The sequence below is a fragment of the Diceros bicornis genome, chromosome 19, assembly GCF_020826845.1.
Source record: "Diceros bicornis minor isolate mBicDic1 chromosome 19, mDicBic1.mat.cur, whole genome shotgun sequence".
Taxonomy (NCBI): domain Eukaryota; kingdom Metazoa; phylum Chordata; class Mammalia; order Perissodactyla; family Rhinocerotidae; genus Diceros; species Diceros bicornis.
This window is the reverse complement of record NC_080758.1, coordinates 15998598-16014816: the sequence shown is the minus strand read 5'-3', so window position 1 is coordinate 16014816 and position 16219 is coordinate 15998598.

The following is a 16219-nucleotide window of genomic DNA, read 5'->3' as shown; positions in this document are numbered from 1 at the left end:
CTCGGGACACTGGGCCTTTCAGGGTATCCCTGTGGATGTTCCCTAGAACTCTGGAGCATTCCCTATATCTTTCTTTCTTTCCAACTTCCCCTTCTCTCCAAATCCTTTTCCTGTTTTTATGCATTCCCTTCTCTATGCCACTACATCCCCTTTTCCTGGAATGTGCCACCCCTCATTATAGGAGTGCCATGTATAAATAAATTATCCTCACTCACCAGGTCTGCTGAATAGCAAATGATTTTCTCCTACATATGCTTCTAGTGTTTGGTGGGGAGGGGAACTCAACTTTCAGTGTCTGTTGATTCTGGGTGGTGGAGTGTGGTGGTCTAGAAGAGAAAAGGGAGAAATCAATCTTTTGGAGGTGGGTAAGGGGAAAATGGTTGCAGTCTTCTACTCTGGCTCATGTTTGCTCTCAACCAGCTTATCTAAAATCAAACATCTGGACCACAGGATTAATTTTTCTCTGAAATCCTCCAAAGATCTATATGAAGGAATCCAGTCTTACTGCATGTGATCCATTAATTCTGACCTTACTGTGCCAAGAGAGCGTCTGCCTCTCCAATACTCCAAATGCATTTTGAACCTGTCCTACATTGGCCCCCAGACAGTTCTGTGCTCAAACTGCTTCTTCCTAGTCCCTTGGTTTCTCCCTTTTTTAAGAAGGGGGTGTGGAAATTTTTCTTTCATCCCGATTCTTTTCAAATAGGTCTCCTTTCATGGAAGTTAGCTTGAAGGGGTATCTCTTTCTTCCAACCAAAACAAACCTTGACTCAATCTTTCAAGGTGCAAGCAACATGGGGTAAATCGCTTGCCCAGGTTTCAGGAACTGAGGTTAAATGCCAGTTCTGGTGCTGACGCGGTCTGTGACATTGGGCATGTTCCTTGACTCCTCATTTGTATGATGAAGGGATGATCCAGCTGACTTTTAAGGTCCCACTTTGTTCTGCTATTTTACGAACTACTGATTCACAGAAGCACCTTTGAGGGAAAGCCCCAGTAGGATGGGCCACCTCATTTACTTTTATGTACTCCCCATGACTATAGATTCCCCTCTGTCTTTCGGCACCGCCTCAGCCCCACCTTCTCTGGTTGCCGTGGCCAGCTTCGGGCACCTGCTTACCTGGGGACTGTGACTTACGAGTCTCCCAATTAGCCACAACTGGAAAGTCAGAGATAGCCTGTTTAGTAACACCTTCTCAGTGTATAGATGGGGAAACTGAGGGCCAAAGAGAAGTTGCACCCACGATCAGATAATAAGTCAGTGGTGGAGCTGAATATCCTTTATCTCTAAGCCCCACATTCTTTCCCATTATTTTGAAGTTTCCTTTTTTTTTTTTTTTTTCCAGATTTTATGACAGACGCTGTGGTGTGCTCTCCAGATCCACCTTTAGGACTAAGGCAAGCACACTTTCAGTTGCTGGGAGTGTTGGCTGCTGACACTCACGGCTGAGTCCCTCCCTGGGAATTTCCCTAGGCCAAAGTAAGATGCTTCATTCGAGGTTACACCCCATACCAAGAGGCAACCTGTATCCACTGACTGGTTGATGTTGGGGTTCAAAGGCCTAGCTCCCTTGTTCAATTAGGGACGCCTCTGAAGGGCTCTCCCAGCTCCAGAGGTCCCTGTGGGGTCTGCTGAGCCTTCATTGCAAGTGCGTCACGATTCCAATTCTCCTTCAGTCCAGCCCCACTTCTTTTACTCACAGATGTTACTCCTCAAAATACTCCCCAGTAAGCCTTCTGCACATAAATATCTGCCTCTCAGACTGTTTCCCAGGGAACCTGACCTAAGGAAGATTATAAAAGGTGATCATTGCCCCAAAAATTCATTAAAATTAAAAACAGCTCTGTGCAAGGCAATGTCAAGAGAATAAGAAGATAAGCCACAGACTGGGAGAAAATATTTGCAAAAGACACATCTGATAAAGGAGTGTTATCCAAAATAGACAAAGAATTCTTGAAACTCAACAATAAGGAAACAAACAACCCAATTAAACAACAGGCCAAAGACTTTAACAAGCATCTCACCAAAGAAGAGATACAGATGACAAATAAGCATATGAAAAGATGCTCCACATCGTATGTCATCAGGGAAATGCAAATAGAAACAACAATGAGGTACCACTACACACCTAGTAGAATAGCCAACATCGGGAACACTGACAACACCAAATGCTGGCGAGGATGTGGAGCAACAGGAACTCCCCTACCTTGCTGGTGGGGATGCAAAATGGTACAGCCACTTTGGAAGACAATTTGGCAGTTTCTTACAAAACTAAACACACTCTTACCATATGATCCAACAATCACACTCCTTGATATTTACCCAAAAGAGTTGAAAACTTATATCCACACAAAAACCTGCACATCGGTGTTTATAGCAATTTTATTCATAATTACCACAACTTGGAAATAACCAAGATGTCCTTCAGTAGGTGAATGGATAAATCGTGGTATATACAGACAATGGAGTATTATTCAGCGCTAAAAAGAAATGAGCTATGAAGCCATGAAAAGACAGGGAGGAAACTTAAATGCATATTATGAAGTGAAAGAAGCCAGTCTGAAAAAGCTATATACTGCATGATTTCAACTATACGACATTCTGTAAAAGGCAAAACTATGGAGACAGTAAAAACTTCAACAGTTGCTGAGGTTTGGGGAGGGGGAGATGAATAGGCAGAGAACACAGGATTTTTAGGGCAGTGAAAATACTCTGTATGTTACTATAATGCTGGATATATGTCATTATACATTTGTCCAAACCCATAGAACGTACAACACCAAGAGTGAACCCTAATGTAAACTACAGACTTTGGGTGATTATGCTGTTCAGTGTAGCTTCGTTGGCTGTAACAAATGGACCACTCTGGTGGGGGCTGTTGATAATGGGGGAGGCTATGCATGTATAGGGGCAGGGGGGATGTGGGGAATCTCTGTACTTTCCTCTTAATTTTGTTGTGAACCTAAAACTGCTCTAAAAAAATAAAAGCTTTAAAAAAAACAATTGGGGAATCGAATGTAATTTCTGGACTCTTTAAATATTTTTTAATTCATTGAAAAGAATTTCATTTTTTAAAAAAAGTGACCATTGTCAAAAAAATGTGGAAAGAAAAAGAAAAAAAACCTATGACCACTTTTTCAGCATGTGTTCTGTGTGTAACCCAATTTATCTCCTTTCGGGGCAATATGTGGGCACCCCTGGCAGTGTGTTTCCTTGAGCCTGGGGTCCTCAGTCTGGAATAACTCTTGCTAGAGGTGAGGGAAGGGTAGAGCAGGATGGTCTAGTAAGGTCTTCGGCATTCCAAGTTTCCCAAAATAATCCAGTGTGAGCATTGACATAACATGGTTAGTCCTTTTGAGCCCTCATCTGCTGTGAATTGCAGATAATCTTTTTCATTTTTCAGAGTGTCCAGTGAGTGTTGATTGGATCAGATGACAGACAGACTTACAACATACACTCCCTGGAGGATAAATAATTCTCAGATAATGTACAGTCTAAATCCACACAGAAGAAGAGAAACATTTTCCTAAACTGCCCATAATTTGCAAAGCCATCCTCCCCACAAAGGAGCTAGAATTGATGTTATTTCACAAAGCATCCCTTTGTTCCTTTCAAATTGTGACTCTTGCAATCTATGAGGAATAAGAAACAGTTTATACAGAAACCAAGCCAAGGGTTTAATAGGACTATGTGTACAGGCTCGCCCGAGTTCCCAGGCACGTCACTTGCCTCCTCTTCCCTCCCTGTCTGGAGAAAGTGCGTCGTCTTCTTTCTGATTCAAGTGCATTTTTCCTTGGTTGTGATTACACTGTATGTATAATTTCATATCCTCCTTTCTGGTTTACTTTATAACACAATCTGCCAATGTTACATTAACTTCATAAATATCTTCATCTTTGTCAGAGCAGGGGCCATGTCAATCTCTACCAACCTTATGCACAGCATCCGCTTGGCATGGAGAGACCACTCAGGAAACACTAGCTGAATTCAGCTCATGGCCACATTGTTGTCCATTTCAAGACTATGTCATCGTTTCTGTAACTTCACTAGATAAACCAGTTGTTCCCAGTTGTTAGTTTCTATTGTAGATTATGTGTATATGTACTCCCTGTGGGTGAATCATCTTTTCTTTATTTCAGATTTTTCTACCAGGACAGATGCCTAGAAGTGGAATGTACTAGGTCAAAGAGTTTGCATATGTTTAAGGCTTTCATCACAAGTCATTCCAACTCTCTGCTTCCCCCAAGGCCTTTATCAAAATCAAATGCGGCAGAGGGTATAAATGATCATGTTAAGAACTTACAGGGTGCCTGGCATATAGTCAGCCCTCAGGAAATGCTTCCCCCGCTTTGAACAAGAGACACATCATGCTTACGTACAGAGACACACACAAGTGTGCCTGTGAACATACAGATCTATAGTGCGGATACACCCATCGGCTTAGTACTGATCCTCTTTCCCATATAAAGTGTATGCTGTCCTGGGCATCTACGAACAGGTATGCCAGGCTTGTGCAACTTTAACATGCACAAGAACCATAACATGTAGATTCTGATTCAGTAGGTCTTGAATGGGGCCAGAGATACCGTATTTCTCAAGCTTTCAGGTATGTTGACGCTGCTGGCCTGTGGACCACACCTTGGGTAGCAAGCAGGTATGCCACAAAGACACAACAGGCACATAGAAACACACATGCAGGCGTAAATAAAAACCCGCGCATACACGTGAATTTACGATTGTGCAGAAATATACTAGGAAACAGGAATCAGACCTCCAATGGCATGGATCTACGATTCATGGGAAAACTTAATCTGTTAGCACCTGCCCAGAACCTAAAAAAAACTGTGCTCTGTGAGTTTTTTAGGACCGCATTTGAAACACCCACTGGTCCTTGCCAGGAGAGGAGGAAACAGATAAAACAGTGGCCAGTGTTCGGGCAGTGCTAGGGTGCTAGAGAAGGACAGGACAGAACAGTCTGGACATTCTCTCCCTGAAATAAGTGCTGCTCCCATGAAATGGGGCTTGGATTCCTCCTAAACTGTCGGGTCCAGACCTCTTTGGAACTCTTTGGAACTTCTCCAGTACCGTACCTTAAATAGCAGCGACATCCCTCAGCTGCCCCAGGGTCAGAAGAGCAGACAGCATCAGGGAGAAGAGCACTTTGGACCAGCGGCTCTGGTTCTACCCCTACTCTTGATGTCCTACAACAATGTGGGCAAGACCCTTCCCTATTCCGAGTCCTGGTCTCTCCATCTGTGCACTGGGGGTGCAACGCTTCATCATCTCTAATTTCTTCTTACCCTCCTTTCTGACATCCACAACTCAGACTTTCTGCACTTTTGCATTTTGTTCAATTTATATTCCAGGGATCATGCAATGCAGTCTCCACAGTGTACAGGTAGGGAAACTGAGGCACTTAAAGGAGACAGCACTGGTCCACATGTTTTGGAAGCTGTGACTCTCCTGTCAGTAGACCCTGTAGCCCCCAGCCAGTGAATTCGGCTCATGGGAATTTGTCTACTGAAGAAGCCAGCTACCACTCGTATTTATGACACTTCGACTATTTCCCACATAGAGAATGCAGTCAGCCACTTGAGACAATGTTTGCATTTTCTTTGGGTGTGCATGTATGTCTACTTTTGAGGTTTCTTGGTCAGTTTTTTCATTGTCTGATATAACTTCATATTTCTAATATGAATATTTCTAATATTTCCAATGTGCAGACATTGGTATATAATTTTATGATAGAATGATATATGATGATCAATATAACGATATATAGTGTTAGTATGTTCATTTAGGTACATTTTAATTAATCTATTGTAAAATATAATAGGAAGAAAAGTGCCTAAAACATAAATATGCAATTTGGTGAACTGTTATAAAGCAAACCCTTATGTAACCACCACTCAAATTGAGATAAAAAAATGTTTCTCGTGACTTAGAAGCCCCTGTATGCCTTTTCCCAGCCATAATCCCCTTCCTCAACCAAAGTGGACCCGTAAGCTGATTTTCGTGGTAGTCACTTCCTTGCTTTAAGTTATAGTTTGATTCCATGAGTACCATCCCCAAATGCTACACTTTCATTCTGCTGATTTTGAACTTTGTACAAATGTTATTAAATAGTTTGTATGCTTTCACTCGCCATTATGGTGTTAAGTTCATCCAAGTTGTTGCGTGTCACTGTATATTGTTCGTTTACATTTACATGCAATTGTATGAATCTACCATGTTTTTTCTGCCATTCCAGTACTGATGGACAATTGGAGTGTCTAGATTTGGGCTATTTTTAATAATGTTGCTACAAACATTTCTGTGCATGTCTCTTGTACACACGGAAATGCATTTATACTGAAGTTTGCTGCATCATAGACTATGTGTTTTCTCATTTTTGTTAGATCATGACCAACTGTTTTCCAGAGAATTACCCCAGCTTGTTTTCCCACCAGCAGTGGATAATTACGAGTCCCAATGGCACCTCATCCTTGTACAAAAACAACTCAGTGTTGTCAAGCATTTCGACTTTTTTCAATTTGGTGGATATGTAGTAATGTCTCATTTTCATTCTAATTTGCATTTTCCTGGTTAGTAATAAGGTTGCACACTTCTAAGATGTTCATTGGACATTTGCATTTCCTTTTTTTGTAGAGGCTGTTCGTGTTTTTGGTACATTTTTCTACCTGGTTGATTATTCCTTATTTATTTATAGGAATTCTTTTTATATAATCTAGATGTGAGCCCTTTGTTGGTGACATGCGTTGCAAACATCTTCTCCCACCTGTGGTTTGCCTTTTCATTTTCTTAATGGTATCTTTTGTTAAACAGAAATTTTAAACTTATCACAGTCAAACTTACCAATCTCCTTCTTATAGTTTAGTATTTTTATGTCCTCTTTAAATAATCTTTCTCTACACTGAGGTCATGAAAATATATCCTATATTATATTCTAAAACCTTTATGATTTTGGCTTTTATATTGTCTACAACCCAGTTGGAATTGATTTTGCATGTGATGAGAGGTAGTGATCAAATTTCTCTTCTTTCTTCTTTTTTAAAAATATGGATATGTATGTGGACATTTGTCCCACTGCCATTTGTTGAAAAGACTGTCTTTTCCCTACTGGTTTGCAAGACAATCTGTGACACAAGTCAAATTCCTGTACATGTTGAGGACTGTTTGGGGGCTCTTTGTTCTATTCTATTTGTGCTAGTTTTCAACTTATTGCCTCTCAGCTCCAAATCCATCCTTCGTTGCTGGCTTGTAATATGGGAACATTCTCCCTTGCAAGCCGGCACGGTGTTAATCTTTGTCAGTGGTGGGCGCGGGACGGCCACTGGAGGAGGAAGGGGCTTCTCTTCCTGGTACTGACGTGCTTTCTGTGGTGTGTGGGACCTCCAGGGGAGCTCACCCACAGGCGCGTTCAGCGGCACCCCACACAGGCAGCTCCCGGAAAAGTTCCGAGGACAACCGGGCAGGCTTCCTAAGCGTGAGCCCTGCGGGCGCCCCAGCTGCGTCCTGGTGACTTCTTGGCCTCGGCTTCCCAGTTAGCTCAACAGCACCCCCAGCAGGCAGCTTCCAGGCATTTCTCCAGCACCCCAGCTAGCCTCTGCGGGTGGACCGTGGGCCAGCTCCGATTTGGGACAACCCAGCCAACTTCTCCTCCAACCAATGGGCTGCCACCACACCCTCTCCAATGAGTTTGAATCCTAACCTTGGAGAGGATTCACTCTCTGCAAGTTTGTTCCTTCCTTGACTACCCTCCTTCAGCCCTAGGGTTTTCTTTTATTCCCTTTTAGTTAATTCCTTGTAACCATTAATAATTTAAACCTGCCCTGTTCACATTACTGGGTTCTTTCCGTCTTCTCATGGGGCACCAATACGCAATTGGTCTATGAGTCTGTCCTTGGCCAATATCACAATATTTCATTTACTCTAATATTATAATAAATCTTAATAATTTGTAGAATGAGCGTTTCTGCCTTATTCTAATATTCTTCTTCAAGGATATTTTATTATTCTTGTCCCTTTGCTTTTCAAAATGAATTTTTTAAATAGCTTCTGCAAGATACATGCACATGCAAACAAACAAGACAACAACAGCCTGTTGGGATTTTGACCAAGACTGCATTGAATCTAAAGACAAATTTGGGGAGAAAGTACATCTTTCCAGTGTTAGGGTTTCCAATCTATGAATATGGTATATCTCTCTATTTAGATCTTCTTGAATTTCTCTCGATAAAGTTTTACCATTTTCTACATAGAGGTCCTGCACCTCTTAGTTTTATTCATATCTATTTGACTTTTTTTCTGCTACCATAAAAAGTTTCATCTTTAACTGTTTCTTGCTGGGATATAGAAATATAATTAATTTTTAAATATTTGATTTTTTAATGTTGATTTTGTACTCAGTGACCTTGCTAAACTTTCCTGTTAATTTTAATAATTTATCTGTAGATATTTTTGGATTTTTATCATTATCTTTTTGGACAGTGACAGTTTTATTTTTTTCCTCTTTAATTCTTATAATTTTTGTTTCTTTTACTTGTCTTTTTTTTGTGTGTGTGAGGAAAATCGGCCCTGAGCTAACATCTGCCAATCCTCCTCTTTTTGCTGAGGAAGACTGGCTGTGGGTTAACATCCATGCCCATCTTCCTCCACTTTATATGGGACGCCGCCACAGCATCGCTTGACAAGCAATGCGTCAGTGAGCGCCGGGATCCGAACCCGCGAACCCCAGGCAGCCGCAGCGGAGCACGCGCACTTAACTGCTTGCGCCACCGGGCCAGCCCAGTCTTGTACTTGTCTTAATACGCTGGCTAAACATCCAGTACAATGTTGAAAAGAAATGGTGATAGCAGGCGCTTTGTCTTGTTTTTGCTCTCAGAGGAAAAGTCTTCAACATTTTGCCTTTAAGTATAATAATTGCTGTAGGGTTTTTTTTAACAGATATCGCTTATCAGCTTAAGGAAGTTCCCATCTGTTTCTAGTTTGCTAAGAGTTTTAGATGCATGGCCATTGAATTTTTATTAAGTGTATTTTCTGCAACTATTGAGATGATCACATGATTTTCTCCTTTATTATATTAATGTGGAAAATTATATTGGTTGCTTGTCTAATGCTAAAATCACCTTCTATTTCTTGGACAAACCCAACTTGATCATTATCCTTTTTATATATTGTTTCATTCTGTTTGCTAATATCTTAAGACTTTTTTCTTCCATGTTCATGTGTGAAAGTGGCCTATAATTTTCCTTTTCAGATTGCTCTTGTTGCCTATTGATATTAAGGTTATGCTAGCCTCATAAAATGAGTTGAAAAGTGTAACTTTTAATTTTAATTGTCTGTAAGCATTAATATTATTTCTTCCTTTAATATTTGGTTGAATTTGCTAGCAAAGCTATCTGAGTTAGGATTTTTCTTTTCACAAATTTAATTTCTTTAATACCTGTAGTAATATTCATGTTTTCTATTTTGTGTTATGTTAGTTTTGCTGAGTTGTATTTTTCTAGTGAGAAAGTAAAATTAACTCAAAAGTAAAAATCTGCCCTGCCATTCATCAGGCTGGAAGGAGAGACACAGATAAATCTAATGCAAAGTTAACAAAAAATAATATTTCTTGCGATGACATGTTGTAGTTGTGAAGTATTGTAAGAACTCACTTCTTTGTGTGACTACTGTTTTCTTAGTCACTGAGAAAACGTGTTTTCTAAAATCACAGACTATCAGAAACTATACAGAATAAGAATATAAGAATATCTTACATATATTCTTGTATTAAGAATATAAGAATAAAACATCCCATTCTTACCTGAAAGATCTAACTTACTTTGAAATAGAGAGGCAGCCTTGATTTCCAATCCAGGTACAGAGCCTCAGAAAAGGGATTTCTCAACACATTTCACATTTATCTTAGCTTTGTAGTTTCCAAGGAAAGAGGACCCTAAGCTCACTTCACATCCTGATCTGATATTGACTGCTGCTTCGCTTTGAGCCTATCAAACTCTGCTTCATTCAAATTTCACCCAAACCCTACCCTTCCCCCAAATTACGTAACAGCTCTATCTTCTCCTTTGTTGAGATGCCGTGTTGTTCCTTCGGTGCCTGGTCAGCTCATTGCAACGAACTTGCCTTTATGAGACTACAAGTTAGCTCTTGGTGGTCTTAGGCTGATTGGGCTACATACAAGAAATTTTTCCATTTTGTCTAAATTTTTTAATTTATGATATAATGTTGTTCGTATTATCTTATGTATTGAATATCTCTAGCATCTGTAGTGAGGTCCACTTTTTATTTCTGATAATGATTATTTTACCTTTTCTATTATTCATTTGATTGATTTTGCCAGAGCTTAATTTATTATGAAAAGTTTTTTAAAGAACCATCTTTTGGTTCAGTTATCTCCCTTGTTTTTTGTTTCATTGTTTTCTGCTCTTTTCTTTATCATTTCTTTCCTTATATATTTTTATGATTTATTTTGTGATTATTTTTGGAAACCCTTTGCTACCTAAATTTTACCTTTTCTTTCTTATTAATATATCCATTTAAGACTATAAATTTCTATTAAATACTGCTTTAGGTGCATCCCACTAGTTTTGATATATAGCATATTCATAATCATTCAGTTGAAAATATTTTCTAAATTTCTTTTTAATTTATTTTCGGATCCATGGGTTGTGAAGTGAATTTCTTGATTTCCAAACATATGGGGACTTTTGGTTGTCATATTGTTTGTTTCTATCACAATAGCATTTTAATCAAGGAACATATTCCAGATGATTTCAATTCTCTAAAATTTGATGTAACTATATAAAATATAGTTTGATTGAGCATTCCAGATTGTTTCCAGAGTGGCCACACAATCTACATCCCCACAAGTTATGCATAACAGTTCCTATAGTCCCACATCCCCACCAAACCTAGTATGTAACGTTGTAATTTTTGCCAGTATAATAGATGTAAGTGATATTGCTTTGTTATTTTAATTTTTAATCCTCTGCACAAGTCCATCACCTGAAGTCAGACCCAGGTAACATTCAACAGACACCAGTCCGAGCACATCACTCAGAAGATGAGAGGTTGGAAGATCCATGCATCTTCCTCATCATTTGCTGGTTTTGGGTTTTTTTGACCCTCTGCTTTTAAGCATCTGATAACACCTACTTGGGGCCTACACCATGTGGCATCTTGGTGTTTGCCTCACTTACTACATCACAGATCCAAAACAGAATTCCCACTGCCATCCTAGTCTAGGACCACCCCAGATGGAAGACTTTCCCACTGAGGCATAGGGTTGTCACTGGGAGAGAAGTGACTGGTGACTTCACTGTCTTCTGGCTACAGGTGCCCTGAAAGAGCTGATCATTTCACTGAGCAGATACATTGATGACCAGGTGGCCACCTTATCTGAAGGCTGGGAGAATCTGTGAGTGCTGGGGACTTGGAATTCAGAAAAATCACCACAAAAGGGGGACCTGGACTTGGAAGGAACGTAATTAGAAAATTAGTGACAAAAAAAATTTGAGGAAGAGGTATATGGATAGACTTCTCTGAGTGGGCAAAAAAACATGAAGATATTTGTGTCTCATGTAAATTCTCACCAAAGGGTGACATCATCAGAGGAGGATTTTAATAACCAAGTGGAGAGGACGATCTCCTCTGTGGATAACAATCAGCCTTTTTCCCCAGCCACCCCATCGTTGCTCAATGGACTCATAAACAAAGTGGCCATGTGGCAGGGATGAAGGTTATGCATGAGCTCAGTAACATAGACTTCCACTCACCAAGGCCAACCTGGCTATGGCCACTGTGAGTGCCCAATCTGCCAGCAGCAGAGACCAACACTGACCCCCTATATAGAGCCATTCTCCGGCATGATCAGCTAGCTACCTGGTGGCAGGCTGATTACACTGGACCACTTCCATCATGAAGAGGCAGCATTTGGTTCTTACTGGAATAGACGCTTACTCTGGATAGGGACTTGCCTTCCCTGCACGCAATGTTTCTGCCAAAACTACCATCCATGTACTTACAGAATGGCTTATCCACCATCATGGTATTCTACACAACATTGCTTCTGATCAAGGAACTCATGTCATAGCAAAGGAAATGCCGCAGTGGGCCCATGCTCGTGGAATTCACTGGTCTTGCCATGTTCCCCACGGTCCTGAAGCAGCTGGCTTGATAAGACAGTGGAATGGCTTTTTGAAGACTCATTACAGTGCCAGCTAGGTCGCAGCACTTTGCGGGGCTGGGGCAACATTCTCCAGAAGGCTGTATCTGCTCTCAATTAAAGCCCAATGTATGATTCTGTTTCTCCCATGGCCAGGATTCTTGGGTTCAGGAATCAAAAGGTGGAAATGGAGGTAGCACCACTCACTATTACCCCTAGTGACCCACTAGCAAATTGTGACTTTGTGTGCTGTTGGTCTAGAGGTATTAGTTCCAGAGGGAGAAATATTTCCATCAGGAGACACAACAATGATTCTACTGAACTGGAAGTTAAGACTGCCACCCGGCCACTTTGGGCTCCACGTGACTCTGAATCAACAGGCAAAGAAGAGAGTTATGTTGTTGGCTGGGTGATTGATCTGACTACCAAGAGGAAACTGGACTGCTGCTCCACAGTGGAGGTAAGGAAGGGTGTGTCTGCAATACAGGAGATCTCTTAGGGCACATTTTAATATTACCATGCTCTGTGATTAAGGTCATGAGAAAACTACAACAACCCAAGTCCAGGTAAGGCTACTAATGGCCCAGAACCTTCAGGAATGAAGGTTTGGGTCACCCCACCAGGCAAAGAACCACAACCAGCTGAGGTGCTTGCTGAAGGCAAAGGAATAGAGAATGAATAGCGGAAGAAGGTAGTTATAAATACCAGCCCCAACCATGTGACTGGTTCCAGAAATGAGAGCTGTAATTGTCATGACATTTCCTCCTTATTTTGCTTGAATACATTTGTGTATGTGTTTTCTTTCCTCTCTTATTACCTTATCATGTAACATAAGATGTATTGACTTTATATCATAGTATTTAAGTATTGTTAATTTTATGTCACAGTACTTAAGTTACCGGATCTCAAGGAGGAACGTGAACATCACTCAAAGACTTTACTTCCTCTTCTGGGGAAGGAATTAGTGTGTTTTTGGCAGAATTATGACCTTGTTATTGTCTTTATTTGGGGATTAAGTATGGTTTAAGGAGATGCGTATGGGTGCCAAGTTGACAAGGGGTGAACTTGTGATGGTTAATTTTGTGTGTCAACTTGACTGGTTTCAGAATGCCCAGATTAAACATTATCTCTGGGGCCGGCCCGTGGCTTAGCGGTTAGGTGCACGCGCTCCGCTACTGGCGGCCCGGGTTCAGATTCCGGGCGCGCACCGATGCACCGCTTCTCCGGCCATACTGAGGCCGCGTCCCACATACAGCAACTAGAAGGATGTGCAACTATGACATACAACTATCTACTGGGGCTTTGGGGGAAAAATAAAATAAATTAAAAAAAATTTAAACATTATCTCTGGGTGTGTCTGTGAGGATGTTCTGGATGATATTAGCATTTGACTCTGTGCATTCAGTAAAGTAAATTGCTCTCCCCAATGTGGGTGGGCGTCATCCAATGTGTGGAGGGCCCAAATAGAGCAAACGGAGGAGGAAGGTGGAACTCGCACCTTTTTTCCTGCCTCTCTGCTTCAGCTGAGCTGTTGCACCTCATTTTCTCCTGCCTGGGACTGAAATTTACCCCATCAGCTCCCCTGGTTCTTAGACCTTCCGATTTGAACTGTGTTACGCCACCGACTTTCCTGGGTCTCCAGCTTGCAGACGGCAGATTATGGGACTTTTCAGCCTCCAGGACGGCAGGACAAACTCCTCATAATAAATATAAATAAATATGCTACCGAGTCTACTGGTTCTGTTTCTCTGGAGAACCTTGACTAATACACTATGTTAAAGACTACTGTTAAACTCAATAAAAATTGTCTGAGTGAACTTAAAAAAAAGCCAATTGCTTTCATTACTAGTTTGAGCTTTGCCCTACCCAGTTGTAAAAATTCTTCCCTTTTATATAAAAAAGGTCCACAAATACACAGGTTTCTTTCTAGACATTCTGTTCTATTCCATTAAACTATTTTTTTATTCCTATGCCAACATCATACTACATTAATTGTTATAATTAACAATTAATATAATTAATAATGTTTTTTTGATACCCGGTCTGGCTAGCTTTCATTCTTGTACTTTCTAAAAATGTTCTTGGTTCTTCTGTAAGCTTTATACTAATATATTAACTGTAGGATCACTTTGTCAAGCTGTTTTAAAAAATCATGTTAGAGTTTTTATTGCAATTATATTGAATTTATAAATAATTTTTTTTTTTTGTGAGGAAGATCAGCCCTGAGCTAACATCTGTTGCCAATCCGCCTCTCTCTCTCTTTTTTTTTTTTTTGCTGAGGAAGATTGGCCCTGGGCTAACATCTATGCCCATCTTCCTCTACTTTATATGGAACGCCGCCACAGCGTGGCTTGACAAGTGGTGCGTCAATGTGCGCCCAGGGTCCAAACCTGTGGACTCGGGCCGCTGCAGCGGAGTGCGCAAACTTAATGGCTACGCCACCAGGCCAGCCCCTATAAATAGTTTTTTAAGAGTTGCAATTTTACCTTATTGAGCCTTCCCAAATATAATAATTATTTCTCCATTTTTTCAGTTCTTATTTTAGACCTTCAATAAAATTCTTCTTTTTCCTAATCCACTAAGGTCCGGCATAATTTTTAGGTTTATTTCTGGGTATATTGTAAGATTTGTTTCTTTGATTGTTTGTGTCTACTTCTACTATTTCTAATTGGTTATAGATAATGTGTAGAAATGCTATATCCCTTTATCTCATCTTATTGCATAGTTTTGTGTATTTCATACACTGTTGAAAAACAGCAGTGATCCTTATTCTCTTTCTGACTTGAGCGACAATACCTCTGAAAATTCAACTTAATGTAGGTTTTGCTAGAGTTTCAGGTAGGTTTCTTTTTTCTTTTTTTGGATTAATTTCTATCCTTTCTATTCTTATTTTCAATAAAGAATTCACATTGAATTCTCCTGAAAGCATTTTAAACCCTCACAGAATTCTAATTTTTAACATTTTATTTAGGATGTTCCCAGCTTTGTTCAGAGAAGACAACATTGGTTTGTAATTATCTTTTCTTCTACTGTCCATATTTGGTTGTAGCATCAAAGTTTTGCTAACCTCATTGCATTAGTTATCTATTGCTGCATAACAAATTGCCCCAAAACTTAGCATCTTAAAACCGTAAACATTCTCTCACAGTTTGAGGGTCAGAAATTCGAGAGCAGCTGAGCTGGGTGGTTCTGGCTCGAGGTCACTCACAAAGTTATAATCAAGCTCTCTGCTGGGACTTGAGTCATTTCAAGACTAGACTGTGAAAAATCTAGGACTGAAAAATCTCCTGCCAAGCTCACTTGTGTGTTTGCTGGTGGGCCTGAGTTCCCCACAGGCTGTTGGCCTGAGATATTAGGTCCTTACCTTATGGGCCACGCCACAGCTGGCTGAGTGTCCTCGTGACATGGCAGCTGAGTTCTGCCAGAGCAAGTGGTGGGAGAGAGCATGCACTTCCAAAATGGAAGCTGCAATCTTTTTATCATCTAATCTCATAAGGACAAAACTATCTATCACTATGCAATATTTTATTGGTCACACAGACCAACCGTGCAAAAATGTGGGAGAGGTCTACACACGGGTGTGAATGCCAAGAGGCGAGGATCACTGGGCGCCATCTTGGAGGGTGGCTACCACACTCATAAAACAAATAAAATGGCTTCCCCTCTTTCACCTCTTCTCCAAAACGGTTTATTTAATACATCCAGTTGCTGCTCTTGGAACATTGCTTGAAAGTGGCATGGAATATTTTCTTAGACCAGTGAAGTCTTCCGGGAAATGATTACATTACAATTTTTTGTTTTGTCTTTTTTTTAATCATTATCTAATCATGTTCTCTATTTCCTTTAGAGTCTGTAGAGCCCAGAGAAATGTGAAGCAAGCTTCCCTGCTCGTCCCCAGTTCCAGGAGTCTGGCTTTTGTTACTCTTCCTGCTCTATGGAGTCAAGAGCATCACCCTCACGTGGTATTGGCCAACAGCACGTCATAACCGTGACCCACCATGACAATATTCTTATTGTTGGGAAAGGCAGTCTGGTACATGCATCCCCCA